Source organism: Falco peregrinus, chromosome 9, assembly GCF_023634155.1.
Source record: "Falco peregrinus isolate bFalPer1 chromosome 9, bFalPer1.pri, whole genome shotgun sequence".
Lineage (NCBI taxonomy): Eukaryota > Metazoa > Chordata > Aves > Falconiformes > Falconidae > Falco > Falco peregrinus.
The window spans coordinates 30,829,251-30,852,929 of NC_073729.1; the positions used below are offsets into that span (position 1 = coordinate 30,829,251).

Here is a 23,679-nt window from a genome sequence, read left to right on the forward strand (position 1 = left end):
GGAAGTTGCTGGTTCACATCATTGTGAGGCGGCTGTCAGTCATCTTAAAGGTCAGGGTAATCAGAGCATGTTCTTAAAGACTAGAAAAAAGTAAAATATCATGCTTATCTTCAAGAAGCCCAAGAAGGAAGATACAGGGATCTACAGGATGTTCAGTCTAACCTCAGTCCCAAAGAAAATATGGAGCAAATCCTTTTGAAATCCATTTCCAGCACTTCAAAGAAAAGGAGGTGATTGAAAAGAGTCAGCACAGATCTAATAAGGGCAAACAATTATTAGCCAACCTAATTAACAGCTGGCTAGAAAGCAGCTTTGCAGAAAAAAGTACTGGTGGTCCTCAGAGACAAGAAGCTGAACCTGAATCAGCAGAGTGCTCTGGCAGTGATGACAGTGAACAGCACACTGCGCTCAGTACAAGCACAACCAACAGACCAAGGGACGCAATCACTTCCCTCTAGTTTGGCACAAGACTGAATCTTGAGTACTGTGTCTGGTTTTGGGCTCCCCAGTTCGTGAAGGATTTACTGGACTGACATACTTGGAGCAAATCCAGCAGAAGAAAACCAAGATACTTGGGGGCTGGAGCACATACATTACGAGGAGAGGTTAAGACAGGCAGTTTCTTCAGCCTGAAGAACAGAAATGCAATTTAGTTGATGTCTTCAACTATCTAATGAATGAAGACAGAGCTGCTTATAGAGAAAACAGAGCTGGACTCAATTCAGAACAGCACAGCAAAAAAACCCACCCCACACCTACAGGCAATGAATAGACATTGCCAAGAGGAATACCAGTCAGTCAAAAGGAAAAAAAACATTGTCAAAGACTGGAAGAAATGCCCAGAGAGGCTGTAAAATCTCCCTTCTTTGAGATGTTCAAAACTTGACTGGACAAGACCCTGGGCAGCCTAGTCTAACATCAGTTAACCCTGCTTTCAGTAGGGTGCTGGACCTGATAAACTCCAGAAGTTCTGTCTTCTATTATTCAGTGATTGCAACTTCCCTTCCAACCCTGAGCATTGTAACTGAGGCACAGAGGCAATAAAATACTTGAACTCTGCCTGTGGTTTAATTGTGTTAACCCTAAGCTTTAAACTCAGCATTTCTGGGCTACTTATAGTATTCCCTAACTGCTGAGGAAGCCCCACGTGGCATTAGGTTTAGGTAGGTTTTGGTTAAGTAGGTTTTCTGCCTTTTTGCACAAGTTAAATTATAAATCAAAAAAAATGCCGTGCTGCACTTGCATGATCCAGTGGCACTCCATGTAAAATGTGCAAAGTCCAAGTCAGCTGCTATGTCTGTTACTCATGTCCAATACTCAAAATGAATTTATATATTACTCACTAATGTATCACTTGTTGCCAGCCTCAGTCCAGTTCCTAGGGGACTGACAGTTATATCCACAGACCTTCAAAGCAGATGTGACATACCTTTTTTCACAAAGGTGCTAAAGCAAATGGCTAGGGAGTCTCAGCTAGGCATCTTATCCTGGCTTTCAGTCTCTCTGAAGCAATGGAGTTAAGGCATCAGCAGCAGGCTCCAAGGCTGTCAGTCCTAGACTTTTATGAGCAGGTTTTTCTTTTTCTTTATTATTGTACTGTCTGAGGCAAGCACATACAATACCAGAATAGTAACAGCCTCAAATTATGGGTCCCTTTGCAAATCAATTCATACTGACACATTTTCTCATCTAAGACATTTAAACATTTGGAGCCTCTTGCAGATGGAACAGCAGCTGAGGTCCCCAAGGAACAACTCAAACTGCTTTCACTTTCTGGAATACCACAGAAAAAAGTAAACAAAAATAATACCATCCATCTGAAGCATGAGGCAGCATTATATACAGGAGGAGTCTGTAATTATAAAAGCGAACAGATAAGGCTAATAAAAATATAGATCGACCAAATAGCCATGGCAAAGCACAAGGAGTTCACACTCCCTTTCTTAACCTGGTGAATGATTCACTCTGAATCAAAAGCAGTAGCTAAGACAAGGAAAGAGCCTGCTTCCCAAGCTTGCTGGCTGGTTCAGTATTATCATAGTACAAAACAACCTTCCAACTCCTGGTCTGAGACTATGAACAAGCAATCAGGTAGAATGGATGTGAGACAAAACTGAGCTCAAGTTCATACCAGAAAGGTACCTGGATGTAGTCTAAGTGACTCCAACCAAGAGCCTTTACAGTTTCTGTACTTTGGTTCTGTAAAATGGGTGCAATGAAGAAGTATGAAACTTCATACGTAAACTCACCAATTTTATTACACTAGGTCCAGCAGCACTGAAGGAATGGGTGAGGCTGTCAGAACATCCCATCGTAATATGTGACTGCTGTCTCCCCTTCACCTGTGTGCACCTCACTAAGGAACGTAGCTTCACCTTCTTGGAAAGTTACTAAGCACACTGGAAGGCTGCTATTATGTCCCGGGTAAGTTTTCTCTTCTTCATGCTGAACATGAAGAAGGTGTCTCAGCCTCTCTTCACTGATCATGTTGTTCAGCCCAAGCATCTTGATGCCCTCCCCTGAGTTCAATCAGGTTTATCAACATCTTTATTGTACTTCAGCCCCCAAAACTAGATGTAGTATTCCATATGAAGTCTAAGGAATGCCCAATTAAAAAGAATAATCACTCCCCCCAGTCACGCCTCTGCTGATACTGCCCAATCATCTGTTGACCTTCATTGATGGCACACTGCTAACTCATGCTTACCTTAATATCTAAAAAAGATCCCTGGGTCTTTTTTGGTAGAGCTGCTCTCCACCCAGTCAGTCCCCAGCCTGTACCACAGTGGGGTGTTACTCCATCCCAGGTGGAGGATTTAGCGCTTGTCCATGTTGAATTTAGTAAGATTCCCATGAGCACATCGCTCTGGCCAGCTGATGTCCTCAGAAAGGCAGCCCTGTTCTGGAGCACACCCCTTAGTTCACTAGAGCCCACAAACTTTGAGGAGGGTGCATTCTGTCTCCTCCAGGTCACTGATAAAGATGTTAGGCAAATGACAAACTACACCTGTAACTAGCATCCAAGTAGAGTACAAACCATTAACAACAACCCTTTGAGTCTAATGACCTAATCAGTATTTTCACCTACCTAGCAGTCCACCTATCTAGATCGCAACATCCCACTTTGGATACAAGGATGCTGTGGGTGTCTGTACCTAAAGACAAGGTACAGGAAGGATATCGACTGCTCTCCCCTTATCCGCAGTTACACAATAGTCATATCATTCTTGATGACTTCACGGTTCAAAGAAGCTCAACATTCCTAACAGATAAAAGTGCTAGAAGTAGTATTCCTAAAGGAAAAGTATTAAAACAGGTAGATCCTAGTCCTACTATATTTCCATGTAAGACAATGGGAATTGAAAGCACACATCACCTTGGACAAACCAGCAGGTACCAGAAATGTGGCAAAACCAAAAGCCTGACAAAATACACAATATTCTAATGCTCATTGGGAAGACATTCAGACAAACACAGAGACTGAACCACCCACAAGTCATAGGAGATGGAAAATTATATTTTCCAAGAGTAATACAGGAGGAAACAAAGATCAATGAGGTTTGGCTTGTATGCCAACCTCTAGTCAGCAGCTGTAATGCTGTTCTACAGTAGTACAAGAAGAAATCTGTCCACAAATAGAAGAATAGCCAGCGTGCCTACACTGTCAAATCAAAGCTTAGTAACTTGTCTCCAGCTGAGATCAACAGCTGATGCTTAGAGTATAAAAACAGGGCAAGTATGCAGCATTCCTGCCTTGAATACTCTCCTAACCTACAGGAATTTGCAGCATATGGGTTCCTAGAAATAGAAAGGTAACTTTGCTGAATTACTTTCTCTGAGTGAATTTAACATACATAATCTTCTTTCATTTAATACAACTGCAACAGTGAGTTCCAGTGGTGTATTGCATGAAAAAAAAACCCTCCTTTACTTCATCTTGAGACTATTTGTTGGTAATAATTTCTGCTTACTGTCTCATGCAATTTTAGATTTCAAAGAACTCTAGTGCATTCTTCTTCAGTGTGGAAAAGAGAAGACTAAAATCATAGTCTGCTTAGCTGATTCCCAAAGGGATGTGGTTCCCAACTCTGTTCCAGATGCCTTTTCTAGTTCTGCTGCAACAGGACGAGAATTTCAGTCAGTATTAAAGATGAAGCCACAGATTTACAGAGGGGCACAAGAAGATTTTTATTTTCTTTCTTGGTACTTTTCCTAATAATTTTCCTAATAATTCCTAACATTCAATTTTCTTTCTTGCCTGCTATTGACCTGTGAGCTGAAGGTTTTCATGAGGCCACCTTGATCACTCCATGATCTCTTTAGTGAAAAATGCTAGCTCATAGCTCAATACCATACACATAAGGCTCACTCACATCACCCCTGTTTGCATCACCTTATATTTATTGACATTTCATTTTGGCTACAAGTTTTTCCACTCGGTCTCTCAATGTTGCAAGATCTGTCTACAGCTCTCTGCAGTTGGCATTCACTTCTGTGATCTCAAAATAACTATGTCAACAAGCTTTCTCATCTCATTGTATGCCTCATTTTCTAAATCATTTGTGAACACTGAACAGCATGCTAAAGATACAGCTAACATCTGAAAGACTTCTTTCCAAGTCTTTTGCTCAGGAGAAGAAAAAATCTTTGGGATCGCAACAGGATGAGGGAGTCAGCACTGCACTTGTATGCTTTGGAACATATGTGAATAGTGACTTTTAGCAACCTGACACGAGCATAGCCCCGGTGCTTAAGTGGGAGGAGAAACAGTCCAAAATAAAAATAAAGTAAGAAGTAATAATAGTCCCACCACTGATAAAAGCCTCCATTTCTTTTTTTTCTGTAAATAGAAATACAGTTTTGTCTTAGTAACAACTGATACCAAAATTGTTGTTACAGTCTGGAAACTACTGTAATAGTTTGGATTTACAATCCCATATGGTCCTGCTACAGGGGGCAATCTGGAAATGAAAGAGTTAAGCAGGAACGTTGTGGGGTTTGCACGGATTAACCAGACCCTCCTGGAAGAGACACTATCGGTGAATGGTCCTCCTTCAATATGGTAAAGCTGTGCCAGCCAGCAGAGAGTAAGACATTCTGTGTGCGAGGAGGCATAGGCAAGGCAAGGTGCTTCGCACGCCCGGGCGCGGGGGCTGCGGGGCTGGGGGAGCCCAGCCCAGCCCCACCGAACTGAAGCCCAGCCAAGCCCAGCCGGAGCAGCAGCCGTGCTGCCGGGGTGATTGCCTGGCACACACACGCACACATTTTCTGCAGACTGTCTTGCGTTTTTCTTCTTGGCAAACCAGAGCAGCTTGGGAAATATTTGCAGGTCTGGCTATTTAAGCAGAAGCAGCCTAGCAGGGAGCACGCAACAATCGCCCAAGACTGGCTCACAGCGTAACTGCTGCTGGAGGAAAAATCGTTTCCATAATAACTGTTTTGCAGCATACCAGCTACACTTTCTATAGCATTTCGCCACACAGCTGAATCACAAAAAAAACCAAGGGCAAACATGCTATTTTCATACCTTTTTTTCCCCAAGCCATATTGACACATGGACTCTGCGACAAAATGAATGCTACTGAAGCCCAAAAATATCTGCACTGAATATAAATATATTATGAAATAGGTTTTAAACTCTGCCCTAAAGCACTTTCTGATTGGCTGCCAATGATGTCACACATCCATAAAGCCCAATAAAGCGCATGGGCTAACAAGTCTCATTGCTGGGTATGAACTGCATGCAGCGGGAGCAGCGCTCCCGGCCCCGCAGCGGGGTTACCCTACCATCATCTCTCAGGTAGCAAAAATCCTGCCACCTCCCACCTCCTCAAGCATGCTGCACCTCTCGCTGTGCGCGGAGGTACTTCACTAAGCGCTGTTTACCTGAAAGAGAAGCCTTCCTAAAGCATATGATAAGTCACTGTCAGTTTTTAGGTATTAAAGATACACTCGCCCATATCCACAGCAATTAGTTCGGTCTTACCTAGCAGTTGTGATCTTGGTATTTCAAGTCAAAGGTGAACCAAGTACAGGGATTGACCTTCAGGCTTGTTTGAATAAACTGTTACTAAAGTGAGTAACATTTTACAAAAGCCCTAACAAAACTAAAATCTACAGTTCTACAAAACTCAGAAACCAATGGCAGAAATAGAAACTAAGCCTTTTAAATATACAATTTTAGCACTAATTGCTCAAATAGTAAACTATGTTAACTCTTTCTGTGCACTCATGCTTACAGGTTGCCTGACAAGAAGTACTGTTTTGCAGGTTTAAGGGTTTAGATAGTTTTGACGAATGGAGCATTCTATGCAGAGAGAAAATTGCTGTGTAAAATACTAAGTGCATATGATGCTCAATTGCCAGCAACCAATATTTGTTTCTTACTATGAATACAATTCTTGGAGCTGGCTTAGTTTCAAATGTTATTAGGTAGATATCATGTGGTGGTGTAGTAAGAAGTCTTACGCATGAACTGAAAATATACTGAATTTGCTCACCCTATTCTAGGCAGTTTTGCTGCCAAATGTGGGCTAATTTATATATAGCAGCCGATTTAATAGTTTGCACTCATACTTCCAAAGCAAGCTTGGAAGCAGACCACACAGAAATATGAAAATGTTGCCTGATTTGCTACATAAAACCCCATTTGTTTTTTAAATCCTTATCTAAGGTTTAGGAGTGTTCAACAGAAACGAAACTGCAAACTACACGGTTCAAAGATGGACCTGCTGTAACGTAAGGTATCCCTGCAGTGCTCAAAGAAGCATCACAATATAAAAGGCTGTCTATTGCTGTCTACTATGGTTCCTTCTGCCTTTCTTTTTTAGTTTCATATTAGTGGCAAAAATGTTAAAATCAGTCAAAGAAAAAAACCAACCACAAGCTCAGTGTCTAGAAACCTCATGCTTTCCTCGATTACTCCTAAAAGATCCCTTTACAGCTGAACCTTAGCGCATACCATCAAATATTTCAAGTGGAACAAATTCATTGACTTGTAAACACTACTTAACTAACTGAAAGCCAGTGACAGAAACCTAGAGCACTGTTAAATCAACTTCAGGCAGACACTGCATTTCATGTGTTAATACTTGCCATCTGCTCATGTTGCATTTTTTACCAGAAGAAAAAAGTGTGACTGCTGAGTAAAGACACTTCCAAAAAAAAAAAAAAAAAGAAACCGGAGAAACCTGACCGCACTTAGCCATAAACTATGGGGGTTTTTTGGGAGTTTTGTATTTGGGGGGGAGGGGAGGGGTTGACACATGCACACACACTCACTCGCTGTCTCACTACTAAAACCAGAAGAACCTGTGTAAAAGTCTTTTTAGCTATTGCCTTATAATAACTACACTAGGAAATCTTAAAGAAAAAAGAAACTGCCTGTGCATGTTTGGTACTCCAGACAGCAAGAAATTTGCCTCAGGGAGAAACACTTTGAAAAAGAGGTGGGGGAAGGGTACTATGTTGGTAGACAGAGAGCATAAGGGAACCAGTGCAGGAGTGTGTGCGCGTGTGCCTGAGTGTGTGCATTCGTGTTGGAGGCTCTGAAAAAAAATGTTAGTCACTACGGCTCCTAGAGGCTCTAGCACAGCAAAGCACCTTTCCTGCTACACAACCATGACATCACGCACAAAACTGCCTGCCAGCCACAGAAAATGGCCCAGCCAGGAAGGGATGGATACCAGCAGATAGAATGCTTCTCCACTTTGTGCAACATGCAATTTTAAAACTAATTATTTTCAAAAGTTACCCTTAAAAAAAAAAAAAGTCCAAACTTCTTACCTCTCTGAAAACTAAATGAGATCAGCATTTTGCCCCACAAGTTGGGCCTATGACTTTGAGGATGCCAAGACATGGTGGCATAAGCTTCGTTTCACTTCTGGCCAAAATGGTATTTCATTTGACATTGTGTGCTTCTAGTAATAATCCTTACGAACATGCAAGCATTTCAGTAATCCAAATGAAAAGGAATTTGCTATGGTACCAGGTCACCAAGGAATAAGTATTTCTGAAGTTATGTGCCATGAAGTTCTGCTTAGCTGTTGCCAAGGGGGAAAAAAAAATTGCCAGATCTGTGTTTGTGCCTTTTAACAACTGTCATGTTTTAAATGGGTGCTTCTAAAGCAAGCATCTGATGGACTGATCTGATGCATGACACCTACCACCAACATGCCAGATACACTCACCATCAGGTCCTGACCTAGATGGGCAAATGCAAATGCAAAAGTAAGTTTCTTTACAGAAGCTGTCAGGGAGAAAAGGACCTGTGATGATGGTGCATGAGGTGGAAACCTAACCACTGGAAGCTGGACAAAACATTTTCACAAAAGTCACTGCACAGTTACTGTGTACAAATACTGGCTCCTAATACATGCCCCAGTTGTAATGACAAAGTGGGTGCGTGAAACTTGAAATTGTGGCTTCTGGCTAAAGATGTATCTCATCCGTTTTCTATTACTAGTCCACAGAACTATTTTACATTCATAAAACTACAATACAGTGTAATTTCTCCGGATGTTGCCTTTCTTTGCATGTTTTCCCAACATTATGTACCATGAAACCTTAGTATCTGCTGGGTCCTATTCCTGATGACTGCAAATAGTGGGGGGAAAAAAACAATAAAAATAATACTGTGGTCATAACCAAAGTAAACAGACAACAGCCTATGTCGCATACAACCGAAAAAAAGGACACCAACAGGATATATTCATGCCACAAATATTTGAACACAAGACATTCTTTAAAGTGAAAAACCCCTCATCTGGTCCCAGATCCTTCATGCTTAACTCATGCCTTTTTACTTCCACCCCAGATCTTTCACCAGACCTTTTCTCTTCACAAAGTAGCCCAGGTGTTTCTTGAATTCACTTAGCATTTCCAACACTTCACTCATTCTCACATTAATGAAACCCATATGTTTAAGTATTACTATCCCCAGTTCCTTCCTTACCACTCTTTTCCAGAGCTTTGAATTCATTTTGTGAGTAGCTTTCCCAGTACTAAAAACAAGTTGCACAGATTTTTATTAACATCTTTCATAATTTTAAAGACTATTGTAAAATTGCTCATTTACGTGAGGCAGATTTGATGCTAGGAAACAAAGATGTGCCTCTGTCCTGTTATGTTATTCAAGTTCCTACTTTCAAAACTATATTGGACCAAGACCACCCCTTTTACAGCTACCCATTTAAGAGCTATTTCAAGAACTGATGTGGCAGACCGCATATATTAAACTGAAAGCTCAAAGAGAGAGCAGCTTGCGTTGAGAGTCACAGTGATTTTCAACCCTACTTGGCTTCTCTGCCTCTTCTCCAGTGTCCCTTCTCTGCACTCCAGAAGCAACCGCTAAACTGCCCCAGTTAATAAATAGCCCAGCGCATGAAAGAAAATGAAAGTTTGGTTTCACTTTACTTCAACATACCAAAGATCCAGCCACTGTTCTCTTCATCACAAGAGCTTGGCACCCACTTTACCTATTTGACTTCTAGTTATTCCCATTTCTCATTATTGCCCTGTAATACAGGTATTTATTCTAAATGCTTTTAACAGTTCCACATGCTCCTAGATTACATGCAATTCTAAAAAAAAGGTCCTGAACAGAATCCCAGTGAACAGCCATCAAGACAGGAATGTCACCATCAGGAAAATGACTCACAGAGAAGGCCGGTAGAATCCCCCAGGAGACTTCCATATGTGTCAGTCTCACACAGAAAAGGCAGAGGCACTGAAAAATAAGTTGATAAAATACTTCTAAAAGCTGGTGGGTGTCCCAAGTAGGAACATCTATGTGGCAGCACAAGGAGATGGAGGAAAGAGCAGAGGAAGGGGGGAGTTAATTGGACATCTGTGTGAAGCTGGGGGAGGGCAGACAGGAATGCAGCAATAAACTCCCTAAGCAGAAGGTGTCACAGGGCTAGAGTAAGACTCCAACTTTACTTGGAGCAAGGAAGCAAACCCCACATTTGTCAGAATATGCCTGCGTAAAAGTTATACCGCCTTCTAACAGACCTTGCTTACCCAGGGCATTTTGGAAAACAGGCAGTTTAGTAATGGCAGTGTGGCCTTTAGCAGCACCGTGGTCATTTGGTAAAAGGGAGAGAAGAAAAAACGTCACCAGTGTCTGAAGCATCACTTTACCTCTCACCTTGTACATAAATTATCCCAACTACTTTAGTGAAAGCTAAGATTCAGACTGATTTCCAAGCTACCACCATTTTGTGGATCACTTTGCATATGAATTGACAGCTATATATATATACCTGTGGTTAACTTTATTTGAAAGTATTTATACAGGATCAAGAACTTTATTTCCCAGCCTTCATATTTCATTCATCTTAATCTATAAACGTACTTCCAGAAAAAGTCAACCTGATTTACAGTAACAGTGATTTATATGAGAGTTGCTACTGTTTGAGTATCACTTTAGAATACTGTGAAAATCCACAGAAAAAATCCTTTCCAAAATTTCCTCACGACAACTTCATCCAAATTTTAACACAGAAATTACTCTGTGTGGAGTATCTTGAGTGAGGATTTTTCTGTTTAAACATTTTACTAGCTCATAGTATCTTCTTGGGTCTTGTACTAGTTTATCCAGTCGTAAACTGGATTCCTTGTTCACTTGTCCTTTTTTAATCCTTTAAGACAGCCTTCAAGTGGAAAGCTTAAGCACTATGATAGTTCAGCAAACAAGTTTCATGCAGAGAGTTTTCTAGTCATGGTTCTGCAGACACTTCAATGTAGTGCCAGGCCATACTGTGGATTTATGGTAGCACCATAACAAAGTCATATCATTTCTGTATGCCTCCAGTTCCCGTCATCAAGATGGTGCATGTGTTTCCTTTTGCCCCTTTGTTTTGTGTGTTTAACCAGAAAGCAGTTTGAACCTGGAACTACTGTCAATCATGTGCTTCAAGATGTAGCACCCCGATCTCAGTTAAGCCATCTAGCCCCCAGTATAAAGGGTGAAAAGTTTTTTTTAAGTAAAATGTTTGTAAACAGAAAATCATTTTAAAGGTCAACTTTTGTTGTGCAGGATTAAAAATAGGAACAAAATAAACAGAGAATTTTTTTGCTTTTGTCACACTGAGACCACAGTTTCTACAGACATTCCTCTGATGAGACACCATTACAAAAGTATATATTACATGGTTACAGAAATAAGTGGAGGAGCATACCATGCTGTGGAAACAATAATCCACAGAAATATGGTAAAACAAAGTTCCCAACAAGCTCACCACAACTATGGCTGGCAAGAAAATAATTTCTCAATGTATCACAATCCACTTGAAGTGTTTTACCCTAACATCATGTAATCTGCAGTATGTTTCTTTGTCTCAGCTAGAATTTAAAATATAGGTGGCAGAGCATAAACTGAGAAAAATAGTATAACCAAAGAAACCTTTAAACAGGGAAAACAGTCATCCTTTTCTAGTAAGAAAATTCTAATGTTTTGGAAAATGTAGTTAATTTCTCTTCAGACCAGGAGTATAAATGGCACACCTGTAACAAAGAAACTGGGACGTTGTCAGAAAAATCCAGACAAGTAATCCTACAAAGAAAGGGACCTAACAGCATCTTTCACACCATCCTGCTCTGCTGGCCCTAGGGCATTCACGCTAGAGACACAGAAGCCAAGTTTTACCTTATATTATGTTATTGCTTTTGGTTTTTTAAGACTCGACAGCAGCACAGCACAGGTTTATGAATAAGAACCTGAACCACTGGGATCGTGAATTGTATTTTACATGCGTTGTTTTGTAACAATGGATGCACACAATCCTGTTTCACAATGTATATAATGGCACAGAGCCTCACACGGAAGGCAGAAATGCAAGTACAAACAGAAAATCTGATACAACTGAAGACATCCTATATTGCCCCAGAAGACAGGCCAGTGTAGAACTGCAATGTATAACATGCAAATGCTTAAATCAATAGTGTGAGCAGTAGCCACTGCTTGCTGCATTCCTTACAGGAGCAGCCAAAAGGATAAGAAAAGGGGAAGGTGAAGAGACATTTACTGCTTATTTCACTGGCATCAGCTAATATCTTTTCTGTAACTAATTCACTTTAACTCTGCACAGGGAAATGTTATATAAAATATTTCTGAAGGAAGATTTCTTTTTCCCCCTGCCTTTCAGAAGCAAGCATCAAAGCCTAGTAAACCATGTACTGCAGAATATATTTAAAGCTCGACGATACTAACCAATAGAGTCACCGAAACTGCACTCTGGAGGAGGAGCTCTTTACATGCAGAGGCTGGGTTTCTATTTTCTGGCACAGATTACACCAGCTTACAGAAAGGCAGTATTTCACAAATCTTTACACATGTAGCCAGAAGCTTTTGTCAGTGAGATGCAATTATAGCTTAAAAACAAACTCTATCATAGAAAAGAGACGAGAGAAATAATGAAAGTGGCTTTCTGACAAATCAACTTTTTCCCAACTGTTTTTATTCATTCATTTGATCTCAGTACTGGAATTTTGCAACAGGAATTGGCTCAGTCTCTTTCAAAACATAAAGGGCCTAATCCCTTTCTATTAGAGAACAGGAAGTCAGAAGCCAATCTTAGCACTGATTAAAAAAAAAAGAATCTGGATTGTTATTTTAACTTCTTTGTTGCTCATGAACTGCAGAAATTTTTTTTCCACAACCATTTCGGCATGATGGCTCGATTAAAAGCTGATGTCTCCCCTAAGTGGCACCTGTTTAGTACAAGCGACCCTTTGCAGCAACTGCTCTCTACAGAGCAGCAATTACACTACAATTTCTCCCCATCGCTGTGTAACTCATGTGCTGCACAAATCCTTATTGATGTGCCACTGTTCTGTCCTGCTTCGCACAGTCTAACAATGACATTGCTAGTGCAAAGACTTTTTACACCTGCTTGAAAGCTCATTCAAACAAAACTGATTCAAGTGGGAACAGTAAGTATTTTGTATTTTTACTTCTGTTCATGCACAGTTGAAAACCACATATTGTTACTATCAACAGTGTCATACATGTGCCTGCTGGACCCCACCAGCCCAAACTCCCACTTCCCCACCCCACCTTCCTGACGTTCTCAATACACAGGTGTGTGCATGAGTGTATTTCTACTCCTGTGCACAGTGTTCAAAAGCCCCAAGCACTCTCATCTGCTCCTCCAAAGCAGCGGCATTGCTTGATGTCCAAGCAGTGCGGTGCAGCCCCTCACAAGCTTTTCCAATATATGTCAGGCTCAGCAAACTAGCAAGAAATCAGCTTCACCTGGAGAACTGTGCAGGCTCCCTCAAAGAAGCAGGTGAATGAGGGCTAAAGCCATGGGCCTACTGCATCCCCTCACTTGGATCTTCCCATCTTTAAGCATTATCTTTCTCAACACTGAACCAGTATGACCTCTCTGGGGCTCCCAAACCAGTTAATGAATCAGTCCAAATCAGAATGGGACTGGATGAACTTCAAGCATAGCTGCAGGTAAAATAAGATGAACACGCTGGCAAAGTCCTAAACATTAAATATTTGAGTACATGTCATACTTTTTTATTTTCCCCAATATATATATAAAAAAAAAAAGACTGATAGTATTCACCACTTGAAAATTAATGAGTTTTAAATATGAACACAGTACACCCCCAGTTTTGAAATACTCTGCTCTATTTTCTGTCTTCTCATCTTTCCCATCTGGTATGTTTTTGTAATAATTTAACAAATATTTTTCTTCAAGGCTGTCAGAAAAATCTCATCGCATTTTGGAAACACTAAACATTATCTTGTGAGGTAAATTAGGCCACAAAGAAGTAGCATGACATATATGTGATCACACATTGTCAGTGGCAAAGACAGTAACATAAATCCCAACATGCGCTTCTTTGGAGTCTTCAAGAGAAAAAAGCAGCAATATATATCAAATAGAGAAGCTGAAACTTACATCAAGTTACATTTGAAGGACGATCTGCAAAAGTTTAAAAAAAGCCAAGTCTCAATACAGGAAAGTTTTCTTACTCCAGTGATCTATTTTTATTAAGATTTATTTATGAAAATTCAAACCCAGCTAGCTGTCTTCTACATTAAGTAAAACCTTAACTCTACAGAGCTCCTTAGTCCTCCTGAGCTTTCTCCACTCAGAGAATGAATCTACTGGCAATCTACGGAGACCACAGCCTGCGTCTACTTCCACACTTCACACTGGTAACCACTGAAAATAACTGTTAAGGACAGGTCTCTTTCCTAGACACTCCAGTCAGTATAACTCAATAACTTTTGCTCGTTACTGAAAGTAACACGCAAAATGCTTCGTATCTCGTTATCAATTTCACAGTTCAATTTATGAGAATCTATCCCAGGTGTCAGGAAAAAAATTAGCCAGAACCTTAGCCAAGACATGACAGCAAACCTCAACTCAGATGAGCAGATGCTGTTCTAGAGATAACAACATTAGTAGAAAGAAATAGATAACAAAAAGCCTCCCCCCAAAAATATCTAACAAATATGCACTTTTTCTTCATACCATCAGCATGAGAGATTTTTGTAGGTTATGATTTTATAAGCCTTTCCCTGCAACTATACAAGGATTAAAAATTACTCTAAAAATAAATATTTGACAAGATCCTCAGCCAATGACATTGAAAGAAAATTTCTGGCTTTAAGACAATGCCAGATATCACAAGATGCATGACAAAACAGCATGAGTTGCTGACATTCAGTTTTCTTCCATTGGAAAAAATACTAGTAGGGTTTTTTTAAGCTCCACAGGCTGAAGTTTTCTAAAATAGATTTCCTGTCCTTTATCTAGGATTGTTGAACCCCATTCAGCCAGGGCACAGATAACATCTTTGAATAAAATATTTGAAATCACAGTTTCTCCCATACAAAGTTCAAGCTTTGCAGAAGAAAAGCTTTTCTTCCACAGAGCCACTAATTTCACATGAGAAAGTTATTTCCTCTGTTCTGTTCCCTCAGGAGGTGTTACGTTCTTACAACCTGTCAAGACTTACCTAGTCGTATTTGTCATTTACATTCAGTATAAGGTTGTTTCTTTTCAGACCACATCTGGATATTCCTAACACAAAGAGTGAATTCTGATTACACAGTTTTCTCCCACAGATTAGATATCGTTCCCAGTGTTTCTGTGCACTGGATGTCTATATGAAACAACTTTCCAAATATCCCAAAAAAACCAGTGAAAGATGAAAAAGACAAGCATTACAGGACTTTTCTGCACCTTGAAATATATTTGCAAAACACTGAGAATGATGTTTCCCTTGCATTAAAATAGCATCTATGTTTAATTAGAACAGGAAAAAACTTAGCTGAAATACATATACATGCACACACTCTACTAAGAGAGAGGGGCACTCTCAAACTTTTTTGACCCAGTCTGACCAAGGCTATGGAGAGAAGATACACAAGTTGGATACTATCATTTAAGAACAAGTTAAATGCACGTACAAAAATGGTCAGGGCGGTCCTAATTTTCAAATGGCAAAAGATGGCAAAGGGGCATCTCTGCAGTGACATTCTACATAACAGGGGAAAAGGGATGGGCAACTAGAAAGAATCAGATTTGGAGAGCATATGGAAACTTAAGACAGTTGGAAGGGATCTTCCTAGGTTTCAGGCAACAGTGAAAGCAAAAGGAAAGCTGCTGTAGAAATTCAAACTCCATTGATGTTCTTAAACAATTTGGTCCCTTCCTGCACACTTCTGCTAGAAGTAACTCCTTATCAACACAGAGCATTGCCATTCAGAGCCAGAATTTATAGTACAATCACAATGTCAAATTTATAAACAAGCAGCTATACTGAATCATTCAAAGGTCTGTGCAGCCAAATAATCCCTCTCAAGTGGTGACCTATTGAAGGGATTGCCTAGGGAAAGGTTTACAGGGTAAATACACAGACTTATTTCCCAGTCATCAAGAATTTGTGGCTGAAGAACAAATACCTTGTTTAGTATCCATTCCTGGATTTTTTTCCCCATGAATTTGTCCGATTGCTTTGGGAATATATAACAGACTGTGGACATAAGTTCCATGGCATATTAAAACATCATGTAAAGTAAGTACCTCCCTTTTTGTATTGTGAACCTGCCTGCTGATAATTTCACTGGATGACCCTAGTACTTGAATTACAGGAGGGACTGCATAATCATTCTCTACTCACCTGCTCCACATACAGAATAACCACAAATCTCTGTCCTGTCCTCCTTCAAGCTGAGTCTTCATCTGTTTAAAAATTTCTGAGAGAGAACTTCTTTTCTGTGTTCAGCCTTGTGACTTCCCTTGCCATGCTTTCCAGTTTTACTATTTCTGGGGGAAAGAATGGAAGGGAGGGATAAGATCAGTACAGTAGGAAGCTACACCATTCACTATTTGTTCTTTTGTCCACTAATATTATCATTCCAAGATGCCTGCAAGCATGAATATACATTTATGCAATATTTCAAAATTTGCAATTATAAGGAAAAAAAAATTGAAAACACTATACTGTCCTTCAAGCCCCACTCAAGCCAGCTTCTGAGTAAACAGTCTGGCCTTCACATTCTTATTGGCGTCCCAGTTATACAACATTATTTGTATAGGCAGACCAACCTTGCAGAACTTCCAGCTTTGATATATTTTCCAGACTGCGTATCTGCTGCAGGTTTAACTTTTTTGGAAAGTTTCAGGGAACAAAACCAAGCCAATTCAGATAATGAAATTATGGAAAAGTATGTGTTGTTTAGCTCTTTTGAAAAGCTCCAATGCCTTCGTAAGCTACAGCAGAGATTTTAAGTTGGCAGTAAACTACCCGCGTATCAGGACATATTTTCCCATTCCTATGAAAATATTACCAAATTTGGCCAAGTTACAACTCTTTACTGAGTCTGTATAAACTGTGGTTTTCTAAAGATTCACTAGAGTTGGTGCATACCGATTTCTTCTTCAGCTGTCAATCTCCTGTCCACACCTCTGTTAACCAGACTGAATATTCATTATTCCCTTTAAGCAGTTAAAGTTTGTCCGGGATCTGCAGAAACCGAACTGGACTTCTCCTGCAACTGAAGCTTCCAGAGCTTGCTATCACACCAGACAAAAATTTGAAGTGGTTCAGCTTCACCTACATGATCACTGACACCTGTGTATTATTGCCTACCCAGTATTATGCATACGGGTACAGAAGCCCCTTGGAAGAAAATGAGGAAGGAAACATAATGGCAGAAACGAAGAAGGAAGAAAAGAAAGCAGGGAAGTAGTTGAGACCAGAACAAGGATCCTGATAGAGATACACTAACACTGAACAGATGGTGGATACCACATGAAGATGGAGAAGGAGGAACGGAAGGGATGAATTCAGTTAAGGCTAACTGTATATTATGACAAATTGCTGGGGAAACAACAGATTTAGAGAATGACCTGGGAACTCAGAGAAGGAAAACAGGGTGTAAAAGTAAGCGGTACAAAGACATTCTTGGAAAAGAACAGGGACAGAAAGGATGAAGACTATGTAAAGCTTCCTCAAGTCACCAGATCTCATTATCCCTGACTCTCAACATTCTTCTATGAGCAAATATCACTAAAACTCACTGAAAGAGTTCTCACCCTCTCTAGTGCTCATCCATGGATGACCCTATAACGTAATTTTGACGTAATTGACATAAAACCAAAGACTAAATAGAAAGAACAATCTATGCTCAGGTGTCTCACTGCAAGATGACGCATAACAAGCTTTCTATTTGCATATACACGTACAGAGAAAATCCTTTCATTCAGGAGCAAAATATACAGATCTTCAAAAATTACTGCTGAAACTATTCAATATCTAAGCAGCATCCCTTCAAAAAAAACCCGAAAATTATTGAAAATTTTTAAAAATGTAAAAAAATAATATCCCTTTACAGAAGCAAACTGAAGCTAGTTCTTTTATACCACTTAAATCTGCTGTAAGGCCACATTTGATACAGAAATGATATTTAACACCACTTTCCCATCTGCTGGAAGCAACTTGAAAAATACATTTTTAAATGACGAGATAGTTGCACACAAATAATTTGCAAACAGTATTAAGAAAGGTGCTGTGGCTCTTCTCTGCTTCAAGTACTTGCTCTTCTAGGAAGGAAACGTGGTGTGCAACCATTTTAACAAATGCCTATGGAGAGAGGAAAAACACCTAATGAAAATTAAAAGCACATGCACCGGCTTTCCACATGATCCTAGCTAGAGATCAAAGTTGAAGAGAAAACTTTAACAAGATTTCAGAGTGCACTATTGCTAATATAAATAACCAAGGGGCACATACTCAGAAGTGAACTACAGATGTTTATAGCCATGAGAAGGACCACTGGTCATGATCTAAGGCTATTTTTTCTCCTTACCTAAGGGCAGACTTGAGCTCCCTTTTCAGCATGCAGAGTATGTAAGCGCTTGCATAGTGTCTAAAGGTCTGGCAAAGTTTCAGCAGTGAGGTGAAAAGCTCTTCAAAGCCACAAAGAGGCTGCTACTACTGGTGGGAGTGAAAAAGTGGCCAAAGTGGTAGGAAGGAGTAGACAGCAGAGAAAAAGATAACAACAGGTGATTTGAGCTAAAAAAGGTCAGGAATAACTGACCTAAAATATACATGTGATCAGTTACAGTTGAAATGTGAGCCATAAAGCAAAGTCAACTAGAAAGAGCACAGTATTTATTCGTTAAAATATAGAACAGTTTGTAAAGAGTTTTGATACTTTCTATTAATGATTAAGCTTCTCTCCCTTCTACCCCCCAGTCCCGAAGTTGAATACTGCTGCTTTTAGAGATAGGGAAAGTGAGGATCAGCAGGTAAATTAATTGCCCAAAATGTACCACAGTGGCAACATCAAAATTAAACCCCAGCAGATTCTCATCCTATATAACCATTACACAACAGTCCTTTCCTGTTCTACTCCTGGTCGTACAAGTTAATTTCTCCCTTGAAAATCCCCATGAATGCTAAGCTTTAACTTTTAAAGTTCCAATTAAAACACTAACTACCGCTCAAATTGCCAGTTTAACCTTGTGCTCTAAGATGATTGTCATTCCAGGTAGAAAAACTGATTCCTAGCCAATCAGGTGTCATCCTCCTTTGATAACCACAAAAAAAAAAGCCTCTCAACAAAATTCTGCTGTATTATTCAAGGACAACCTGTAGCCTAGGAAAGACTGGTGTTTTCTCCATACTCCAGATTACTATGTCCTTACAGCTGTAACTTATATATAAGGCTTATCCTTATATTTAAGGGAATGGGGTCAGGAAGGGTTGGGGTTTTTTCCCTTCCCTGTCTTGGAGGCAAAAAAAAGCAGTAAGAAGCCCTGTTGCTTACCATACTTTTGGCACAAGTAATTGCTTAGAGTTTTAATTTTAGTTTCCTGTTCAAAGACAAAAACACCCCCACCACACACTCCCCCTGAAAATCCCAACCACCTATAAGCATGGAATTTGCAAAAAAGATCTAAATGGGTGAGACTTGCAGAAACAGTTGTTTTGGAACCTGATATAGTTAGCCATTTTTTAAGTCCTAGCTTAAGTATATTAAGTATGGCCAAATTGTCAAGTATGCTGAAAACTAGGTAGGTTTCTAAAGAGGTTAACAGTTGACTCCCACTTTTGTTCTAAAATGCCTTGCCTCAATTTCCTGTTTAAAGCCTTCTCCTAGTGCTGTGTAAGGCCTTAAAATATGAAGTGGCTTCATAAGTCTGTTATCAAATGTAGGTATAAAAACGCAAACCACAAAAAATGAATTGCATTTAAAGAAAACTTGCTGCACACTAAGTCAATTGCCCTGTCCCTTCCAGTGTAATAAACCTTACCAGAGGATATTAGTTTGTACAGGGGTACAGCCTGAAGCTTAAGAACTGCCTATTTGGATTTAATGCCACAAACACTTGGTTTCTTTCACTTTGAGTCTGTTAGAACTGATTTTAAACACTACACAATTTATCTCGTCATGTTTCCATTACATTTCTCCCAGAGGCAAACTTGCCCTCAGTTGACACAAATTTTAACATACTGCTTACTAAATATGGTGAGGGCATCATCTTAGTGAGTCATACTGGCTTCCCTCATTCAGGATACAATGAACACCAAAACAGACACAACAGAAGACAGGAGCTCAGAGATTTCTCCACTTCTACATAAGACAATCATCAACAACTTAAAACAGGTATGTCCAGCTGGGTGTGACTTGAATTTTTGAAGTTATAAATGGTTCCACAGATACTCTTTCAAGTCACAAAAACAAATTAATATTATTGGCATTATTATTAACACTAAAACCACAACTAATGCTTTTAATATACCATTAGAAATTGTGGAATCCACAGCAATAAATTACTCAGTGATGTTCCAAAACCATAAACACTTATACCTGCTGAACCATGGGTAAACACACTGATTTAAAAACAAACATAAGACAACAGAGAGCCATAAACATCTGAGTGCTCCATATAAATACCTGGACTTTTAACCTACGAAACACATAAAAAAAAGAATGTAAATTTTTTAATGCAATGAACAAACCTCTAATTTATCAACTTTGGCATAGATGCGGTTCATTTCCATCACCTTGTCTTTAATGAGAAGAATGGTCTCATCCAGAATCTCTGATGTATCACTTCTAGTCTGCATGAAAAAAAAGTATCTCACATGAGGACAAATCCTGAAGATAAACGCTACACTATTTTTTTCCACTTCACTGTTATCTTTCACTTGAATATTTCAAAAAATACATACTCAAAATAGACATCACAAGGGCCCTTTTGCAGTATGTTAGAAAGTACAGATTCGGAAAATAAGTTACTTTTTCAAGTAATTCATGAAACAACAAGAAAAACCCAATAGTAGGTGTCAGGACTTCCAAATCAAAACTGTAATCAGATCCTTCCCTCTTCTCCCCAAATTTCCACACTACTCCCAGGAGATCATCTGCTTTCTATGATGAAACATTGTAGACATGACAGGTAACAACAGATTTAAAATGAAAACTGCCTCTATATCATCCATCATTCTTTGATTTTATTGGAGAAGAGCTAACTCACAATACTTATCAATCGGTTTTGGGAAACAGTCTGTTCTCTGAGTACATCGCTTCTAGAATCTTGCCTTCAGCAGGGGCTCAGGGCTAGAGTTCTCGGGAGAGCAAGACTCTACGCACAACATTACAGCACGGGCATCTCAGAGGCAGCTTCTGCTCCCTAGTCCCTGCCCGCTTCCACAACACTTAAGTGTCCCAATACAGGAAGGATTATATTTTAATTTGTTACCTACTACAACCAAGCTTGTTTCTCATATCCATACCAAAGTCTGAACCTTATCTGAAATCCTGCTAAGTGTTGTGTTAGCAAGAATTACCCAATTTCCTACAGGAACAGCTACCACTATTTTGTTAGGTGGCAGTAGATATACCTCCAAACAAAGCATTACAGCTAATGGAATGTACAAGCCAAAAAATGATGGATAAGACAAGAATTGGGAAAAGCTCTCTGAAAGGAAAGATAAAAGCAAACCCAAGAAAACCTCCACTAACACCTAAATAGTCATTTTAATTTGTAAAACAGCAGCAACCTTTGACAAGAAAAGTAAGAGAGGCAGCTGAGCCCGCTTATATACAACTTTTCTTTCTCAACTACAATAGAGTATAGGAGGTCTTGGTTCACTTCTGGATTAAAGCTGTCCTTCCTAAAATTGTAATAGACTTAAAGAATACAGAGGAACAAGGGTCCCTTCAAAAGATATTTTTGACCCAAACACCAAGCTAGAAGATATTCTTCTTTCAACTTCATAGGGAAGAGTAAGGATCTTTTAGCTAGAACGGTGAGAATCTGGCATTGGGCTCATACTGCAGGGAATTTTCTGAGCATTTTGAGATTTAATCCAGAATTCAAATAAAGCATAAATGCCTGCTATAAATCATTTAATCCACGGACCATGCTTATAAACTCTAACAAGTACTCAAACATTTTACTGATTACCATATGACTTGTTTGTGTATTTGGGTTTTTTTAAAAGAAGTTGTGTTTTTAAAAGCTGAGTATAAACAAAGCCATATACATACAAAATTACTCACAGTAAGGTTTTATGGTATTATTATTACCAGAATAAGTACATGCAGATCAAGTGCTTTTATAGTGCTACGTGTGTTCTGTAATAGGAGATCAAACAACATATCAAAATAGTAGTAGCTTTATATTGTAAATAAACCAACAGTATCTTCCTGTATTACCGGTCTCAGCACTACATCCACTAGATACATACACGGACACCTCCCCCAGCAGTGACATAACTGTATACACAGACACACTCTGTTATCTTTACAGTAAGTACTTTATATCCAACAGAAAGTGCGCATAGACACTCAGGCAGGATCCCTGTGAATGGAGTCTGACTTATATTTCCTAATGTTAAATAAAAATACAGCATGAACACATAATAAAACCAGATGAATTCCAGGTTTGTTCTATTGAATTCTTTTGGGTCAACAGTAGGCAGCCCTCATCCTCCTCTATAATAAAGCCCATGTGAAAATAGACTGGTGATCTGTCTGAGGTGAGTTTCATACTCAGGTAAACTAATTGAGATCAAAACTTGAGCCTGGAATTTCCAAAAATATGGTAACAAACTTGTTTCCTAATGTTCATCTGAGAAAGGACTAGGGAAAAAACACTCTTTCAGCTAAATGGTAGGTAACTACTGTAAATATAAACACGGCTTGGGACATAGCAGGAGAGAGATGTTGTACAGACCCATTACAAAAGCTACCAACACAATAAGGTCAGGGCAGACATGGAACAAATCTAAACCATCTTCTTTTGAGGGTAAAAGCAAACGACCAATACAAGACACAGGAGAGCTGATCTTCCAGCAAGCAGCCTGTGATGAAAGGAAATGATATGCAAATATGATTCAAGAAGAGTCATTCTGCAGCAGTCTGCAGAACCACAGCGACAGAGGAGTTCAAGAGGAGTCAGCACATGACAAAGGGAAATTACTCTCTTGGTACAGCAGCCTCTCATGAGCCAGAGAAAGCAGGACTGGTCTGAAACCCCAGATTATAAAACAAAATTTATTTCCACTTGTGCAATGTATTTTACTTTATCTTACTGAAGATTTAGCTGAGTGCTCAGCACAAGCACCAGAGCACAGCAGTCCACGGGGAAAAAACTTGTATTCCTCTTACTAGGTTTTACTATGCTAATTGGAGGAAGGGGTGAGGAGGGAAGGTTTGATTGAGCTTTGTCTTCTAATTCAAACCAGCGAGACTAAACTCAAGAAGGTAGCAAACCAACAGCACCAAAATCAGTTAGGAGACAGCACAACCAGAGTATGCATGATGAATTAGAACACCAACCAGGAACAGCACACTGTAGGGCAGTGAGACCTAACTCTTGCATACACCGCAGTTCAGTCTGTACCACAAGCACAGCTTCTTGTTATTTTGTATTTTATAAAAACAATTACTTTTCAGGAAAAGAAAATTAAAAAAGAGCTGGAGCCAGAAGTCAAAGATACTGTGCAAATTCTAGTTGTCACAGGGACTTTTTTGAAAGGATCTCTCTATATTCTTTTTTCGTCTTTGATCCCATATGTTAACACTGAGTAACAAGAAAGGATCATGAGTAAAAGTAACCACTGTACACTGAGCAGCTCAGTGGTAAGAAAAGAAAAAACAAGTTGGTATTTTGCTGAGAAGCTAGCAAACCC

General features: G+C 39.5%; 1 non-coding gene across 2 annotated transcripts in view; it reads right to left on the reverse strand.

Annotated features, from left to right (window-relative positions):
* LOC114011721 (uncharacterized) overlaps window positions 1–23,679 on the reverse strand; it is a 45,337-nt gene that overhangs the window by 10,831 nt on the left and 10,827 nt on the right. For both annotated transcript variants that reach the window (XR_008748863.1, XR_008748862.1), the window contains exons 2-3: window positions 20,500–20,601; window positions 16,150–16,295 (exon numbers count right to left, since the gene is read on the reverse strand). This is a non-coding gene — a transcript (uncharacterized LOC114011721). The remainder of the gene's footprint in view (window positions 1–16,149; window positions 16,296–20,499; window positions 20,602–23,679) is intronic.